Here is a 16,259-nt window from a genome sequence, read left to right as displayed (position 1 = left end):
GTGGGTCTAGGTATACCCAGAGGGAGGCTCAGTCTGGGGCCACCAAAAAATCCAGGCCAAGATTTCCCAACCCTTTCCCCAAGAACCCCAAATTGTCCTCAGAGCACTTAGAGATCTTCAGGAACATTCCACCCCCCACAATCTGGGGGCCTGGATTAAGGTAGCTCCCCAGGCCCCTGCATTCACTCATTTAACAAATGTTCATTGAGGACCTACTGTGTGTCAGGCACTGTCCTAAGCTCTAGGGTAGAGCAATGAATGAAATCAACAAATCCCCTGCCATTGGGGAGCTCACAGTATAGTGGGGAGGACTGGTGGTAAATAAGATAAATATATAAATATGTAATGAGGTCATGCGCTACAGGTACATAATGATGTCTCAGTCATCAAAGGGCCGCTTATGTATCAGGGATCGCATTAGATTATAAAACTGTATTGTTACTGTACCTTTTCCATGTTTAGATATGTTTGGATACACAGATCCTTACAATTGTGTTACAGTTGCCTGTAGCATTCCGTACAGTCACATGGTGTACAGGTTTGTAGCCTGGAGACAATAGGCTACACCGTATAGCCAAGGTGTGGAGTAGGCTCTCCCATCCAGGTTTGTGTAAGTGCACTCTATGATGTTCCCACAATCACTGAATTGCCTAATGATGCATTTCACAGAATGTGTCCCCGTCGTTAAGCGATGCATGACTGTCTGTTAGGGATATATGTAAAGGAGATAAAGAAAGCAGGAAAGGGATTAGCTGGGCGTGATGGCACATGCCTGTAGTCGCAGCTACTCAGGCGGCTGAGGCAGGAGAATCACTTGGACCCGGGAGGCAGAGGTTGCAGTGAGCTGAGATTGCGCCACTACACTTCAGCCTAGGCAAAAGAGCGAGAGCGAGACTGCGTCTCAAAAAAAAGGAACAAAAAAAAGCAGGGAAGGATGGGATCAGAAATATTGAGAACTTTTAAATAGGGAGGCTAGGGCAGGTCTCACTAGGAAGGCAACATTTAAATACAGCCGGGCAAGGTGGCTCACGCCTATAATCCCAGCACTTTGGGAGGCTGAGACGAGCGGATCACCTGAGGTCAGGAGTTCAAGACCAACCTGCCAACATGGTGAAACCCCATCTCCACTAAAAATACAAAATTAGCCAGGCGTGATGGTGGGTGCCTGTAATCCCAGCTACTTGGGAGGCTGAGCGAGGAGAATCGCTTGAACCCGGGAGACAGAGGTTGCAGTGAGCCGAGATCGCACCACTGCACTCCAGCCTGGACCACAGAGTGAGACTCCGTCTCATAATTAATTAATTAAATGCCAGGAGGAAGGGAGAGAGGGAGTCTGGCAGCTTTCTAGGGGGTGGGAAGGGGATGGGGACTCCAGGTAGAGAGAAGATCTGTGCAGAGTCCTTAGGTAGGAGTGTGCTTAACGTGTTTGAGGCACTGCATGGCATGCACCTTCCTCCCAAACTGCCCTTTGGTGGCCCCTCAGTCTGTCGCAGCCCACCTCAGCGTGCCAGTGCATCAGAGTTTTCCTAACTTCTCACACCTGGACAAAAATGGGGCCAATTCCAGTGAAACCCAAGAGCCCCCCAAGGAGTAAGACAGGGGCTCCATCACAAGTCCCTGGGCAGAGGGGAAACCAGGGTCACTGGCCTCCCTTTAAGCCCCTTCCCTCCAACCTACTCCTTTTTTCCTCTGTACATTCCCTGGGGACAGCCTGGAGTCCTCCCTGCAGCTTTGGTCCTCATCCCTAGGAGGAGGAAGACCAAGAGTCTTGGTCCGAATACACACAGCATTGTGTGATGTCTCAGTGAGGTAGATGCATGCGTGGGGAACTCTGTGGCGTTGGATGTCCGTTTCCAGAGTGGGTAGCCAGGATTAGTCTTCAAGATTCTGCTGGCTGGGGGAGATTTGAAGCCTGGTTTACCCACAACTAGCACAGGAGGCCTCCCAGGCTGGAACCCGGGCCTCAGGAAGCTGCCACTGCCCATGGGTCCCTCCAGCAGCACATCCAGTGGAGGTGGCATCTTGAGGCCTTGCTGTGTCTCCCAGTAGTCCAGCTCATGCCATAGAGTTAAATCCTAAGGCAGCTGTAGGATCCAGAATGGAAGGCATTGGCCTTATTTGCCAGGAGGCTTTGGGAAGTGTCCCTCCCGAAAGGCTGCCCCCAAGCACCACCTCTGCCTCCCAATCCTCTACCACCCTCCCTGTCCCTCAGTGCTCCCTGTCCCTCAGTGCTCCCTCTCCTGAGAAGAGCAGCACCAGTGTGGAATGGGAGCTCTGTCTTACTTTATATAAGCAGAGTCCCCTTCCCATGGGCAGCTGAATCCCAGCCGTATCTAATGTCCATGCACTTGATTGCAATTCTCAACTGGGCATCAGGTGGGCATGGAGGGGTGAGTATCAGAGTTCTGAGGGGCTCTATTTCAGCCACACCCCCAGAACCCCAGGAGTCTGAATCTCTGTATGCGATGTGGAGACGTCCCCCAGAGGATCCCAGTGCACCCTCTCTTCCAGAACTGGGAGCTGGGTCCTTCCCCTCCAGGGAGTTCATTTGATCCTCTCCCCCAGCCGACAGTCTGGGACACGAGGATTGGTGCAGAACTCTAGCCTTGGGTGTGATGTGGAGGACTTCACGGGAGCCCTCGTGTCACCAAGCACCAAGGGGCTCCTCTCCAAATGCCATCTCAGGAAGCAATCTCCTGCCTTTGTTTCCCCAAGGAAGAGGGAGGGACAAGCCGGCCTGCCATGGAGTCCTGCCCCAGCAGACCTATTTTCCCAACTCAGGAGGCTGCATCCAAGCTCTCAGCTTCCCTCATCCCTTGCGGCCCTCCCACTAGTCACCCATCTCAACTGTGACCGTGATGAGGTGGTTTGCCCGAAAGCGGCCAAAAAACCTGCTTCAGAGGAGAGACAAGGTCTAGAGAAGGTGGCTTAGAGCGAGTACAGGGCTCTGTGAGACCCACTTAGGTGAGCAGTTCTAAGGATGAGTGATATTTAATAATAGTGTGTGTCCTCCTTGCTCAATGGCTTGGACTCAAAGCACCCCCATTTCTTTTTGTTTTTGTTTTTGTTTTGTTTTTTTTTTTTTGAGACAGAGTCTTGCTTTGTCACCCATGCTGGAGTGCAGTGGTATGATCTCGGCTCACTGCAACCTCCGCCTCCCGGGTTCCAGCAATTCTCCTGCCTCAGCCTCCCGAGTAGCTGGGATTATAGGCATGTGCCACCACGCCTGGCTAATTTTTGTATTTTTAGTAGAGACAGCGTTTCGCCATGTTGGCCAGGCTGGTCCTGAACTCCTGACCTCAGGTGATCCGCCCGTCTCGGCCTCCCAAAGTGCTGGGATTACAGGAGTGAGCCACCATGCCCGGCCAGCACCCCCATTTCTTAACACATATTTTTAAATGTCTTTACTAACTGGATGCTAATTCATGGATAGCAGTTTAAATGTCTTTACTAACTGGATGCTAATTCATGGATCCAGTTAGAAGTGCTACTCGCACTTCATATTTTTAAAATCTAATATAATGCCATTAACTATAAAATGAAGGGGACCTCATAAAAGTAACTTATAATTTCAAAAGCCTGTAATTTAACATATCAGTGCTCAGACACGACTGCACTGGAATGATCAGATGTTTGCGCCTAAGCATAGAATCACAGCAAACACAACAGCGTCAGAAGCAGAGACTGACACAGGTGTGTTGTTTTGGCAACTCAAATGCCATGAGCAGCGTCGCCTTGGTGATGCAATTTTCCAAAATGGTGAATGACTCCTGATAAAACGATGGGTAAATCAATTTTTCCTTAATTTACCCAGTGGATTTACTGCACGGAAAATTCAGTCTGTTTTAAAGCCATATTTATACAAGAGAGAGTTGGGATCTCAGCCCAGGAATATAAGCTTGCCTTTTATATGTGTGAAGTCCCAGAGATCGTGTGGCATGCAAGACTCTCTTCCTTCATGTTCCTGGCGTTGCAGGATGACCACCACCCCTAATGCCACCTCCCTCCTACTACAATGCCAGGAGCACCTCCACCTGCATCCTTGTAACAACCAAAACTACCTCCACAAATTACCAAATGGCCTCCTAGGGGCTGAAATAAGGACCTCTTTAGGCATCAGTGTCCCAAGTTAGGAATTGGAATCCCAGAGCTAGAATGTTCTTCGGGGTCACTCTTGTGACGGGCAGCCCTGGCTTGATTCAAGCCGCTTAGAGCACACGGCTGCCTGGAAAATGCTCATCCTCCCGGTGACCTCTCCATCCAGGCTGCATGTCAGGGTGGGCATCAGCACTGGCATCCTGGATGCTGGGTGAAGTCACTGGCCCAAGAAAACCCACTGACTTGGGTGACAGTGAAGCCCACCAGTCCCAGAGCCCCAGATCCAGGACACACACGCCAGTCGGGGAGCCAAGCTGAGGTGGAAGCCATCACTGCTTCTCAGAAGTGCCTTGTCTCTCCTGCTCTGTTGTCCCCATTTTCTTTCTTTCTTTCCTCTTGGAAACAGGCTTAATCTCCTACCACATCTCTTCCATTCCCCCATGGGATGTCCCTGTAGTTTCAGGATGGTGGCACTTACGTGGGAGGAGAAGCGATGTTTACTCTAAAGACAGTCTTATCCCTTCATCCCAGGAGGAAGGTGGCTCCAGCAGGCAGTGGCAGCAATACGAGGGGGTTTGGGGAAGGCAGATAGTGAATCCCAAAGTTTCAGCACCTTCTGTACTTGGGAGCAGTCACTTTATTTATTTATTTATTTATTTATTTATTTATTTATTTAGAGACAGAGTCTTGCTCTGTAGCCCAGGCTGGAGTGCAGTGGTGCCATGACGGCTCACTGCCATCTCTACCTCCTGGGCTCAAGTGATCCTCCCACCTCAGCTCCCCAAGTAACTGAGACCATGCCCAGCTAATTTTTTTATATTTTTTGTAGAAACAGGGTTTCATCATGTTGCCCAGGCTGGTCTCAAACTCCTAGCCTCAAATTATCCGCCTGCCTCAGCCTCCCGAAGTGCTGGGATTACAGGCGTGAGCCACCGTGCCTGGCTGGAGCGGTCACTTTAAAATGCTGCGTGTAAGAGAATATCCAGGTTACTCAGCTTGCTGCCCTGAAGGAGGGTTCCAAAGAGGCCAAGGTCCCCGATCCAGTGTCCATCTGGACCAGCAGGTCAGCCTCGCCCTGCTCTGATAACCCCTCCCTCTTGTAGAGCACTTGGTTACTTACAAAGTCTCTTCACAATAGTTGTCAACCTCTTCCGAGAGTGTCTGAATTCTGCCCCGTAAGTAGGATGTGTAGTTTCAGCCTACTTTCATAGATGAGGGCGAGGCTCAGAGAGGTAAAAAACTTACCCAGGGTCACACAGCACTGGCCACAGGATGCTCTCCTGGTTCTACCTAGAAGCCTCATAGTGAGTGTCTAGAACTAAAGAGACAGGCCAGGTGTGGTGGCTCATGCCTGTACTCCCACATCTTGGAAGGCTGACGCAGGTGGATCACTTGAGGTCAGCCTGGCCAACATGGCGAAACCCCATCTCTGCTAAATATCAAAAAAAAAAAAAAAAAAAATTAGCCAGACGTGGTGGTGCGTGCCTGTAGTCCCAGCTACTTGGGAGGCTGAGGCAGGAGAATCACTTGAACCTGGGAGGCAGAGGTTGCAGCGAGTTGAAATCGCCTCACTGCACTCCAGCCTGAGTGACAGAGTCAAACTCTGTCTCAAAATAAAATAAAATAAAATAAAAAATTAAATGGACACTAGGCAAGAGAATATGGCTGGAGGAACGGAAGTCAATTTCAACCCTAGAGAATCAGCTCAGTTGTCGGAGGCAGAGAAGAAAGCTCCTTCTGTGGCAAGCCTACGTTTTATAATTATTAGTCTGGTCAATCTCTATGGAGCACTAGAAGTGAGCCTGGCTCCATGCTACAGTCTCTATGTCAATTAATTGGTTTTCTCTGCACAGCACTTTGTTTTCCTGATGGCGAAACCAGGGCTCAGAGAGGTATGGTCACTTGTCCCAGATCACACAGCTAGCAAGTAGCAAAGCCAGGACTTGACCCCAAATTCATAGTCTTGGCCTCTACTGACTTTCTGGATTGCACTGTTGGCCACAGTGCACTTGGCTTCTAGCCATCACATTTTTTAGGACACTGGAATATTTTCTCAGAGTCTGAAAGGGAAACTGAGGCCTTGGGTGCCATCTACTAAAGAAAGTGCCCCTGGCCTGTTGTAGCGAATGCAGGTCACCCTGAGGGATGCCTGACATTGAGATGCCCAAGACCTAGCTTCATTCAAGCAACAGGAGGGACTCCCCCATTTATGGAAGGGCCCCTTCATTTGCTCTGTGGTCCTCATGCCCTTTCTTCTTCACTGCAACCTTGGTGGGCAGGGAGGCTTATCCCATGGCTCTTCCTCAGAATAAAAGGCTGGGTACCCACCTGACAACACGGCAGGGGCACAGATGGAGAGAGGGTGAAGGATGGGATGAAAAAGCCCATCCTTCATCCAAGGCTGGTTCCCACCCATGGTCTCACCATTTAAGCACCACATTCCATTCTTCTCTGAATCCCCATCATTTAGTTCCAAGCTTGACCCCAGGGTAGGCCTTAGAGGAGGGAGGGAGGGAGGCAAGGAAGAACGCATGAAAGAAGGAGGGAGGGAGGGAGGGAGTAAGGAGGGAAGCAAGGAAGGAGGGAAGGAGGGAAGCAAGGAAGGAGGGAAGGAGGGAAGGAGGAAGGGAGGGAAGGAGGGAAGGAGGAAGGGAGGGAAGGAGGGAAGGAGGAAGGGAGGGAAGGAGGGAAGGAGGAAGGGAGGGAAGGAGGGAAGGAGGAAGGGAGGGAAGGAGGGAAGGAAGGAAGGAAGAAAGGAAGGAGAGAGGGAAGGAAGGAGGGAAGGAAGTGGGGAGGGAAGGGAGGAAAGAGGGAAGGAGAGATGAAAGGAAAGGAGGGAAGGAAGGAAGGAAGAAAGGAAGCAGGGACGGAAGGAGGGAGGGAAGCAGGGAGGGAGGAAAGGAATGAGAGAGGGTAGGAAGGAAGAAAGGAAGGAGGGAGGGAAAGAAGAAAAGAGGGAAGCAGGGAGGGAGGGGAGGAGGGACAGGGAAGGAAGGAAAGAAGGAGAGAGGGAAGGAAGGAGGAAGGGAAGGAGGGAGGGAAGAAGGAGAGAGGAAAGGAAGGAAGGAGGGAAGGGAGAAAGGAAGGGAAGAAGGATGGAGGGAAAGCAGGAGTGAGGAAAGGGAGGAGGGAAGGAAGAAGGAAGGGAAAGAAGAGAGAACGAACGAGGGAGGGGAGGAGGGACAGAAGGAAGGAAGGAAGGAGGGAGGGAAGGAAGAAAGGAAAGAGGAAGGGAAAGGAAGGAGGGAAGGAAGGAGGGAGGAAGGGAAGGAAGGAGGGAAGGAAGAGGAGGGACAGAGGGAGGGAAGGAAGGAGGGAAGGAAGAAAGGAAAGAGGAAGGGAAAGGAGGGAGGGAAGGAAGGAGGGAGGAAGGGAAGGAAGGAAAGAGGGAGGGAAGGAAGGGGAGAGGGAAGAAAGGAGAGAAGGAAGGAAAAAAGGAAGGAGGGAGGGAAGGAAGGAAAAAGGGAAGGAAGGAAAAGGGGAAGGGAGGAGAGAGGGAGGGAAGGAAGAAGAGAGAAAGGGAGGGAGGGAGGGAAGGAAGGAGGGAAGGAAGGAGAGAAGGAGGGAAGGAAGGAGAGAAGGAGGGAAGGAAGGAGAGAGGGAGGGAAGGAAGGAGAAAGGGAGGGAAGGAAGGAAGGATTCTGTTCCCCCATGGCTTTCTCTACAGCAGGGAAGATGACTGGCTCGGTTTTTGCTTCGAGGACTCACGCTAGTTAGAATTCTCCATTAGAACTGACCTCAGCATGACCAATGGCAGTATTGATTCCAGGACTGCCTGAGTCAGAAGCACTCCTCCCAGACCACACTTGATGCATCTCAGAGCTTGGAATCCCTCTGCTGGGGCATATTTCAATTAAGGAACTAAGCCCAGTAACAGCCTTCAACCTGAATTTCCACCTTTTATTCTGATCTTGCCCACTTGAACGTAAGCAGCTCCCCATCCACCCTTCCTGGGGATTACTCTCACTTTGTACCCTCTCCCCATCTGTGTCCCTGCCGTCTTGCCAGGTGGGTACCCAGCCCTTTATTCTGAGGAAGAGCCATGGGATAAGCCTGCCCGCCCACCAAAAATGATGGGTAACCAGGGGGCTTCTCACCGCCTTTCATGGAATGAATGTTCTATGAGCATCCATTCTGCCCCTGACACTGTACTCAGCCCTGGGAATTCCATGGTGAACCTCTGCCCTTGGAGAATCATATCAGAGATGAGAAATCAAAAATAAATAGGCCGGGTGCGGTGGCCCACGCCTGTAATCCCAGCACTTTGGGAGGCCGAGGCGGGTGGATCACCTGAGGTCAGGAGTTCGAGACCAGCCTGGCCAACATGGTGAAACCCCGTCTCTACTAAAAATACAAAAATCAGCCAGGTGTGGTGGCACACGCCTGTAATCCCAGCTACCCAGGAGGCTGAGGCAGGAGAATCGCTTGAACTCGGGAGGCAGAGGCTGCAGTGAGCCGAGACCGTGCCACCGTACTCCAGCCTGGGCAACAGAATGAGACTCCATCTCTAAATAAATAAATAAATACACACATGCAATCATCTTAGATAGTGGTACATGCTGTGAAGGAAATAAAACAGTGATTTGAAGAAAAGGGGCTTGGGGTTTGGTAGAGCATTAGATAGGGGGGTCAGGAAGGGGCTTTCTGAAAAGCCAACATTTGTACTGAGGCCAGAAGATACCAACCATGTGACATCTAGGGAAGGGTGTTCCTAGCAGAAGACACAGCAGGAGCAAAGGCCCTGAGACAGGAACAGGGTTGGGACGTGCAAAGGACAGAAAGCTCGAGGGGCTTGAGCATAGTGAGTGGAGGGAGAGTGGTGGGCAGTGAGGCTGGACACATGGGTGGGCCCATCAACCACCCTACTGTCATCCCTGTCCCCGCCCCCATTCACTCATTGTATCAGCTTCCTATGGCTGCATGACAAATCACCCCACACTTGGTGGCTGAAAGCAATACACCTTTATTCCCTTATCATTCTGATGGTCTTAAGTCTGAAGTGGTCTCAGTGGGCTGATATCAAATCAAGGTATCAGCAGGACTGTGTTCTTTCCTGGAGGCTCTTGAAGAGAACTCATTTCCTTGCCTCTTCCAGGGTCTAAAGCTGCGTTCCTTGCATCCTTTAGCTTGTGGTCCCTTCCTCCATTTTCAAAGCCAGGAGCAGAGCATCTTGCTTCCGTGGTGACATCCCTTCTGTAGTCAGAGCTCCCTCTGTAGCCCTCTTATCAAGACACATGATTAAATTGAGGGCCCACGGAGATAACCCCAGGGAATCTGCTCATCACAAGATCTTTAACATCCCATCATATCTGCAGAGACCCTTTCTCCATCTAAGGAAACATATACAGGTTCAAGGGTTTAGGACCTGTGGGCTGTTATTCAGCCTACCACACTCATCTAACCAACACCATTGAGCAATGCTGTGGCCCGGCCCTGGGCTAACCAATGGCTGTCTCTGTTGCCATCCCTATGAGGTCTCACTGGACTAAGTCCACTGACCTTGCTTCTAGCCCCTCCTTCCACTTTACCTCTCACCAGCTACGTACTTTAGGAAAGCCCTTTGACTTCTTTGGGCATCAGTTTCCCCATCTTTACAAATGAGATGTGGACCAGGTGAGCCTTAAGGTTTCTCCTAGAACTAGTGTTCAGGTTCCTTGTGAGGGCCAGTGGCTGGCACGCTCATCACAGGCCAGGCCACACCTGGATCGTAGGAACTACCCCATTCCACCTCTCTGGAATATTCCTCCAAAGAGAGGAACTCAAAACATCCTTTTAGGGCAAGGGTTGCATACAAGGTTGAGGACCACACACAGTTTTCCCATGAGTTTTATTTGGCCTGCAGTTTTCTAGAAATGTGAATTTGCGGCAAAATCAAGTTTCCAACCTCTTAAAAAAAAATCCACAGAACTGTTAACACAGAATCTACATCTTCGTGAGGCAACCAGTGGCAGGAGCTGGGAACGGGCCACTGCGGGGTCTCTCATCCTCCAGCATCCAAACAGCCCAGTCCACACATTGACCTCACTAGCCTGTCTTCTGCACACATATGAGTTTGAGAATCCTGCCCAGCTTTGGTGATATTAGCAATTAAGTCACGATTGTGACAGAGCCCAAAGGCCCTCTCCTCACTTCCCAGCTGTGGCATTCATGGTAGAATTCCTCCTCTTGAAAGCATACTTTTGGCCAGGTGTGGGGGCTCACGCCTGTAATCCCAGCACTGGGAGGCCAAGGCAAGAGGATTGCTTAAGCCAAGGAGTTTAAAACCAGCCTGGGCAACAACAGAGCAAGACCCCATCTCTACAAAAAAATTTTAAAAACTAGTCAGGGATGGTAGTGCATGCCTATAATCCCTACTACTCAGGAAACTGAGACAGGAGGATCACTTGAGCCCAGAAGTTCGAGGCTGCATTGAGCTATGATCATGCCACTGTACTTTAGAGACCTTGTCTCTAAAAATAATAATAATAATAAAGCATACTTTTCTGTTTAACAAGAACTTCCCACTCCTCCCACTCCAAGCATGATGAAATCTAGAAGAAAAGCTTTGCAGGACCCCAGACCCAGCCTCCACAGCCTCCAAGGCTTCCTACTTTAACTCAGCTCCCAGCATTCCAGCCCAGGTGGAGGCAGAAACCAAGGCTGTTGGAGCGTGCAGGGCCAGGAGAAGCAGGAGTCAGAGAGAGTGGAGTGTCTGCTGAAAAATGTGGTCAGGGCCTCCTGCCAGCACCAGCTGCTCCTCGGCGGCCTCCTTGTCTGGTTGGCCGGAACAGGCAGTAGCCCCCGCCTCCCTGTGCCCAGCACACAGGCATAGCCCACCTGCTCCCCTCTCAGGTCCTCGGGGTCCATAAGTGGTCAGCAACAGGCCAATCGACCCACCTTCAAACTTCCTGGGGAATCAAGCCCAGGACCCCTTTTCCTTCCGTGCAAGAGGTCGGGGAACCTGGTTCTTAGGAAGCCTCAGTTGGAAGGATCTGGCAAAGATTCTCAGAAGGTTTAGAGATGCAAGAGCAACTTTTGGCTTGGGTATGATCATCCAGCTAGTGAAGTGGAAGAAAAAAGGGTTTAGTTTTGCTCTTGCCAGAAAGCATAGAAAATGCTTGCCAGGAGGGAGGCAGAGCTCCACACCTGGCCTTACAGGAGGATGGGAGTGAAGAAAGGAAAGGAGAAAGGAAAGGCTGACATCTCTAACCCAGAAGGAACCTTGCTGCCTACTGCTAGAGCCTGGCCAGAGAGTTCCCAGGGAAATGGGTCTCCCAGTGTGTCCATGGACCACCTGGGGTGCTTCTGATGATGCAGATGCTAGGGTTCCCTCCTAGACCCACTACTCAAACTCTCTAGGAGGAGAGCTCAGAAATCTGAGGGGTGTGTGTGTGTGTGACAGGGTCTGTTTCTGTCTCCCAGGCTGGAGTGCAGTGGCACAACCTTAGCTCACTGCAGTCTCAAACTCCTGGGCTCAAGTGATTCTCCTGCCTCAGCCTCCCCAGTAGTTGGGACTATAGGCAGGTGCCACCACGCTCAGCTAATTTTTTTATTTTGTGTATAGACAGGATCTCACTTTGTTGCCCAGCCTGGTCTGGAACTCCTGGGCTCAAGCAAACTTCCCACCTCGGCCTCCTAAAGTGCTGGAATCACAGGCATGAGTCACCATGCCGGGCCAGGAATCTGAATTTTAGCAAGCCCCTCAGTTGATTTGGATGCACCCTGGAGTTTGAGAACCACCAAATGTGACCACCTGATAGCCCTGGCCACACTGGCCACCAGAATGCCAAGCTCATTGGGGGATGGCTTTTCCAGAGGGAGAAGGACACCTGAGAGGGGTGGGTGAGGGCCATTTAGTGAAGGCGAGCTCCTCAATTACATCTGGGAACAAGGGACAGCTGGTAAATAAGTCCTTGCAGATCCTTGGGTGAGCATAGAGAAAGGATGGGGAGGAACTTGGAAGCATTGCGTTGAGATGCTCAGCCACATCTAAACCACTGAGAGTGCCTCTCAATGGTTAGGAGTACAATTTTGCCTCCCAGGGTGCACTTTGCAATATCTGGAAGCATTTTTTTTGGTTGTGACAACTTTGGGGGTAGGGGTGCTACTGGCATCTAGTGTGCAGAGGCCAGGAATGCTGCTCAAACATCCTCCAATGCACAAGACAGTCCTGGCAACAAGAAATTATCAGGCCCAAAATACCAGTAGTGGGGAAGTAGAGAAACTCTGATCTAAACTAAGATTATTCCAGGCAGCTGGGCAAGACCAAGACTCATGAGCACTGTTAAAGGGGAGTTACCATCCAGACATCTCAGAAGTCAAAAGAGGCCCTGTCCATCTCCTTCTGTGAGCTCTCAATATATTTTTGGTGAATAAATAATAAAACAGGCCAGGCGCAGTGGCTCACACCTGTAATCCCAACGCTTTGGGAGGCCGAGGTGGATAGATCACTTGAGGTCAGGAGTTGGAGACCAGCCTGGCCAACATGGTGAAACCCTGTCTCTACTAAAAATACAAAAATTAGCAAGGCTTGGTGGTGCACGTCTGTAACCTCAGCTACTCAGGAGGCGGAGGCAGGAGAATTGCTTGAACCCAGGAGGCGGAGGTCGCAGTAAGCTGAGATCGTGCCACTGCACTCCAACCTGGGTGACAGAGTGAGACTCTGTCTCAATAAAATAATAATAATAAAAAAACAGAGTTACTAAATTTATATTTCACAGATGAGTATATTCAACACATCTACCACATTTGGAGAGAACATCTAACATCCAAGTTTGAGGTTCTTCTCAGATATGAGGTCTAACCAAATGCTGCCCTCCCAGAGGCCCCCCACATAAGCCCTATACACAGTGACTCTCAGCTGGGACAACAGTGAAGAGACATCTCATCTGCAAGCTCTTGTTGCCTGCTGTGTGACCTTTGACAAATTACCTAATCTCTCTGGGCATCCGTTTTCTTAGTTCTAAATGGAAATATACATCACTCATGTTTAGTTAGTGCCGATTATGTGCTAGGCATTTTACATGCATGATCTCATTAAATTCCCATGACAGGTGGGACATGAAGTGGGCCGTCAAGGCTGAGTAGGAGTTGGCTCTCAGCAGAGGGAACATGAAAGAGCAACCTGGGGAGCTTAAGTATAAAGGTAAGGGTGGACGTGGTGTGCTCCTTGGGAAGAGGGAGGAGTCAAGAGATCAGGGCCAAGAATGATAGGAGGTAGAAGTCTGCAAGGGTAGTAGAGAATTATCGAATTCCTGGGCTCTGTGAACAAGACATGGCAGCTCAGAAAGTATCTGAGTGTAGACTTCCCCACGTGTGCCCCAGCCCCCAGCAAAGATGCCCCCTGGTTGGAGCCACGTGTGCCTTCAATTCCCAGTCTTTGGAGACATTAATAGGTTTCCAGCGGCTGCACTGTCTGACAATATAGCCTTAAGCCACATGTGGCTCTTTAAATTTAAATCAATCCAAGTTAAATAAAATTTAAAATTTAGTTCCTCCATGACAATAACCACATTTCAAATGCTCAATTGCCACATGTGTCTAGTGGCTATAACATGGGATTGTGCAGATATGAGACATTTCCATCATCACAGGAAGTTCTACTAGACAGGGATGACTTAGAGGAATAGTCAGTGTTCTACACAGAGCTAGAAGTTTCTTTCTCTGTTTCCTTCTGATACTCCATAAGCAGTAAGACTGATAGCAGGTGCCACACTGCTAAGTATTATAAGCTTTACCTCCTTTAATCATTGCAGATATTATTGACCCTATTTAACAGATGAGTAAACTGAGTGTGAGACATGAAGTGTCCAAAGTTGCACAGTTTATAACCAGCAAAGCCAGGACTTGAACCCAGTTCCACCCAATCCACAGCCACATCCTTAACCAGCATGCTACACTGCTCCTGCAACCCCAGCAAACAGGTGGATCCAGGTTGAACAGACTTGTGGCAATAAGCCAGATATTTCCCTCAGACCTGGTTATCACTGACAGATTGTGGGCTGAGAATTGAACTAAATCTCCTTCTGATTTTGCTTCTGGGTGAAGGGAAGCAAAATAGTTCAACCTAGATGTTTCTCATGGTCACATATTAAAAATATCCTTCCTGGGTGGATCACTCGAGGCCAGGAGTTCAAGACCAGGCTGGTCAACATGGTGAAATCCTGTCTCTACTAAAAATAAAAATTTTTTTAAAAATTAGCTGGGTGTGGTGGTGTGTACCTATAATCCCAGCTACTAGGGAGGCTGAGGCAGGAGAATCACTTGAACCTGGGAGGTGGAGGTTACAGTGAGCCAAGATCACGCCACTGCACTCCAACCTGGGAGACAGAGCAAGACTATCTAAAAAAAAATAAATAATAAAAATTTTATGTGCTCATCACACAGGACTCCAAAATTAAGTTTTTGTTGGCAAAACACTTCAACTGCATTATTTAAACAAAAGTCTTAATGGATTTTTTTTAAAAAAAGAATGATGGTAAAAGAAACTCTCTCTGCAAATTCAAATTCACATAAGACGAACCATGTGATCATTTCCAAGTTGCCTAGGTAATTTTGCTTATAATTTTTGTAAATTGGCTGCACTTAGCAGGAGATGTTGGGTTACTTGCTCTGTAGCCTCTGGCTTAGAATAAGCATCCTAACCAGTTTTTCCTACCTCTGTTTTAAAAAAGGAAGGATCTCCTGTAATCCCAGCACTTTGGGAGGCCAAGGCAGGTGGATCGCCTGAGGTCAGGAGCTCGAGACCAGCCTGGCCAACATGGTGAAACCCCATCTCTACTAAAAATACAAAAATTAGCTGGGCGTGGTGGTGTGCGCCTGTAGTCCCAGCTGTGTGGGAGGTTGAGGCAGGAGAATCACTTGAACCTGGGAGGCAGAGGTTGCAGTGAGCCGAGATCACCCCACTGCACTCCCGCCTGGGTGATAAAGCAAGACTCCGTTCAAAAAATAAAAAAGGAAGGATCTTGGCAGCCCATCAGTCACACCTAGTTTCAAATCCCAGCTGTACTATATGCTTACGGTGGGACCTTGGGAAACTTACATAACCCCTCTGGGTTCAGTTTTGTCATGTGTAAAATGGGGGCTTTTAATGTCTGTTGAAATTAAATGAAATAACTTCTGTGCAAGTACCCAGAATATTATAGAGGCTCCAAATGCATTAACCTCCTCCCTTCTCTGCTGAATCCTCATTTATGGTCATGTGATATAGGATCAGTAGTTTCAGAGCTGAAAGGGAACTGAGTGACATTTAGAGCAGCACTCTCAACAGACCATACTTCTGTTTATGATCATGTAGGTAGCCGTTGACTTGGGAAATGCCTGTAATCAAGAGCCACTCTGGGTATGTTTTGGTGACATTTTAAAGGGTAAAACAGAATGTTCCCTCTGATGAATGCAAACCTCTCCAGGCAGAAAAGCGGAAGTGGTTTTGATGTGGGCCACAGGGACGGCGTGGAACACTGCAGGCAGGGGATCTGGGTGGCTCAGAGGGAGCCGCTGGAGGGGTCACTGGGGATCGTGCTCTCAGAGCTTGGACTGTGGCTTCTGATTCATCCCAGGTGACTGTCATTGTACAAGATTGGGGGATGGGGGAGTCCCCTAAGCTAGGCACATAGAACAGAGGGCAAGACAAGGGCCAGTCTTAATGCCTGGGACCTAAACCAAGATGAGCCACAGGGCAAGCTGCATTGCCCAGTTAGGGAACAGACAGAGGCCATGGTCAGAGTCAAATTGGATAAGGGAGCCAAAAGGAGAAAGGCTGTTGGGAAGTAGGAGGGCAGTATTCAGAGAGTAGAAGGACTCAGAGAGTGAGACAGGTCTGATGAGGCCATCTGGATTTTGGTGCCAACTCCTATCTCCATCTTAGAGGGTGGCCAGCCTGTGGAACCTAGCTGAGATCACCTCATCCTGAGCCCGTTAGAGTTCAGGGACAGGAAGCCAGGAAAACTTAGTGGGTAAGAAGTTGGATTCTGGCCGGGCATGGTGGCTCATACCTGTAATCCCAGCACTTTGGGAGGCCGAGGCAAGAGGATCACTTGAGTTTGGGAGTTTGAGACCAGCTTGCACAACACAGTGAGACCCTGTCTCTACAAAAAACTTAAAACATTGCCAGGTAGGGTGGTGCGCGCCTGTAGTCCCAGCTACTGGAGAGGCAGAGGTGGGAGGATCGCTCAAGCCTAGGA

At 49.7% G+C, this 16,259-nt stretch overlaps 1 protein-coding gene across 3 annotated transcripts in view; it reads left to right on the top strand.

Moving 5' to 3' along the window:
- Positions 1-16,259, top strand: part of NOS1 (nitric oxide synthase 1) — a 151,039-nt gene that overhangs the window by 32,245 nt on the left and 102,535 nt on the right. The window lies entirely within an intron of this gene.

Source organism: Pan troglodytes, chromosome 10 (assembly GCF_028858775.2).
Source record: "Pan troglodytes isolate AG18354 chromosome 10, NHGRI_mPanTro3-v2.0_pri, whole genome shotgun sequence".
In the NCBI taxonomy this organism is placed as follows: Eukaryota; Metazoa; Chordata; class Mammalia; order Primates; family Hominidae; genus Pan; species Pan troglodytes.
Note: the sequence above shows the minus strand (reverse complement) of the source record. Positions and strands in the feature narration are given on the sequence as shown.